Consider the following 3,011-nt stretch of genomic DNA (forward strand, 5'->3'; position numbering starts at 1 on the left):
CTTGCCTGCTGAAAACTAACACCCGGATGATCAGCAGAACTGGATACACCTGCAGCGTGTTACAAACCAGTGGCTCACAGGCCCCCCAGTTTTTTCACTATAACACTGCAGAGCCAGTGATCACCTCATCGGACTTTTCAAAACACAGCAGAAATCACCTGGACTTTCTTCATTAAAGAAACAAACCTACATACCAAATTATATCATACATAAAGTGTGAATTCCGGCCCTCGAAGGTAAAAACCACCACGTTCAGCTGTCCGATACCTAGGCACTACAAGAAATGTGTATTTCCACCATCTTTTTCTCCCCCCTCATTCACAGATCAGCTACACAAACGTTGCTACGTTTAAGTGGAAGGACAACCATAAATTGGGAATTTTGTATCCGTAAAGCGTTTTCTTTCCCAATCCTATCTTTGAATAAGGAAGATGGGGGGGGAGGGAGATATGTGATGGGAAGGGCTTCAGCGTCGCCTTTTTTCTTACCAAGAGCTGAAGTAAAGAGCTGCCCCCATCAGCACACTGCTTCAAAACCTTCACAATGTGCTGGGACATTAATGCAGCCCTGACTCAGAGGTAAGAATGAACCGCACTGAATCACCAGCACGACTCGGCGCAGCACCTGCTCACCGTGCGCAGCAGAGACCCAGCTCCATCCCTCCAGCACGTGCGGGTTTTGAGTGAAAGCTCTTTAGTTGTTGACACCGTTTCCCAGAAGGCCGTGACACTTCCTAGGTTTGAGTTCAATGTGCAGGATAGGGCAGACCCTGAGTTCAGCCATGAATTGCAGCACTGGATCCTCTGACACAGGATCGTTTGCAGAGGTCACTTCTTATTCTAGGTTGGAAGGGAGGCCAGAGGAGTAGAGCACTCTATCAAGACGGTTTTTTGAGTTTAAAATTATTTTTACTACCTGATTGACCAAAGGCTACAATAATACTGAGCCTGAGTAAAGGCAGGAGGTGCTGGAAACACTTTCTGGTGGTTTCAGTTGCCAGGGAAACAAAGTTCTCCTGCCTCCCTGCATCCAGAAACGTTAGGTCAGAGTGAGCACAGCTCTTGGGAAATGGTGTATTTTATCCTCTTCAAAGACCAGCAAGGGAAAGGAAGGGGGGAAAAAAGGAGGAAGGAAAGTATATGCAATGCTTCATCCTAAACAGTTTTTCTGCACATAGTTTGGTCATAGCAAACTAAATATTCGGCATAAGTCTTGTGCTTTGTTTTTCACTTGTAGATGGCAGAAGGTCATGTTACATTTTCAAATATCTTGCTAGCACAAACCTTCTCCGCAGTCACCTTCAGAAACCAACCCAATGAAACCCTGTGAGCATTAGGATGGCCTCTGTGGCCTGTCCCAAGACATGTCCACCTTCCACAGGAAAGATATTGAAAAATATATGGAAATATATGAAAAATATATGGTTGGAGAGACCAGCCACCTTCAGACTGTCAGCTGTAGGGAGGCACTGGGCAGACGTTGAAAGATTTGACCCCAGGACGTTAAAAGGGAGAGGTCTTACACAGACAGGAGCTAACTGGCAGTGAGGGGGTGGTGGCTGGGATTGAGGAGTGCAGCAGGTCATAACAGACCATCTGCTCTGCTGTCACCCTGCCACTCCCCAGCTGGCTGTGGCACACAGGCCAGTGCCTCGGAGCAGGGGCAGCGTTAGCAAAGCAGGTCAGCACTTTGCTGCCTTCCCTGCATTTCATTTCATTTCATCAAGGTCCCCAGATGGAAAACTTCCCCAGTTATAAAACTTCCTAGTTTTCTGGAACAGGCTGGCACAGGAGCTCTGGCTCCTGGAGGAGACTCAAGGAGGCTCAGAGCAGCTGAATGAGAGCTGAAGAACAACATTCAGTTTAGTACCTCTCTTTTAAAAGATAAAATCGTAGCATTCCTCAGACACCTATAGAGCAGACACAGGTATCTGGTCTGCAGACCAGATCATTCGACAGATTATTTATTTTTTTAACTAAAACACAAAACAAAGTCTCTCTAATTATTATTTACAATTACTTCTCTTGTGGGGAAGTGTCAGTTAATCATCTTTCACAGCAAGCTGGCTTCTCAGCATGCTGGTAGCTGGTACTGTGCTCCAGGGAGGGAACAAGGATCAACTAACACAGCTCAAACATCCTCCCAGCTTCGGCTCAGAGACACAAGATTATGCTGATGCTATTGATAAATTTTATGGGCATAAATAAAAGACATTTAAAGATTATCGTGGTCCTTTCTTTTTCGGATGAGTCCAGTGGATTGTGTGGGATAAGTATTGCCTTCTCCCCAAAGAGCTCAAGCTCCTGCACAGCCTTCTCTTTGCCTTTTTGACAAGAAGAGAAAGAAGATTCATTTCAGGAGGTAAGACCTGTGTTGATTATATGCCAGTGATACCTAAATCTTAATCTGCTTTGCTTCAGACTTAGAATTGTTTGTCAGCTTTTTCTGACACATGGCGGAAGGAAGAATCAGATTGGAAAAGGGTGTAGCTGAAGCTAGAGCAAAGTAAATTTTGCATACACAACCCCTAAACCTTGCCCCTCCCACCTCCTCCGTCTCCTGGTTTTGGCACCTTCATTCATACGGGATTAACAGTTTAAACGCAGTCGCCTCACGGTAAGAGGGGGGGATTTGGCGCTCTGCATCAGGGGTTGTGCCTGCGCCGGCTGAATAAGCCGGTCTCCGCTGACTCCAGGGGAAGGCTAAAGCTTCCTTAGCCGTCTCCCTTCCCTTTTCGCCACTGACCGAGTGCTGTTAGTCCCCCGTGCAATGCCACAGAGAACCTGCTTGAGCTGCGGGAGCCAGCAGAGCGTTAGGCGATGCTGGAGCGAAGAGCATCCAGACACAGCAGGCGCGGAGGACAAAGCTGTCCTGAGTGCGGGCGTGAAGGAGAGATCGCCTAAACGCCCACGTACCAGCGATACTCACAAAACCAACCCCGAATTCCTCAAGGTTTGGGTTTATTTGAAAAAAACAGGGCGAAGAACGAGGCAGGGACCGAGCCCGCCGCC

Source organism: Buceros rhinoceros, unplaced genomic scaffold (assembly GCF_000710305.1).
Source record: "Buceros rhinoceros silvestris isolate BGI_N320 unplaced genomic scaffold, ASM71030v1 scaffold12655, whole genome shotgun sequence".
NCBI lineage: Eukaryota > Metazoa > Chordata > Aves > Bucerotiformes > Bucerotidae > Buceros > Buceros rhinoceros.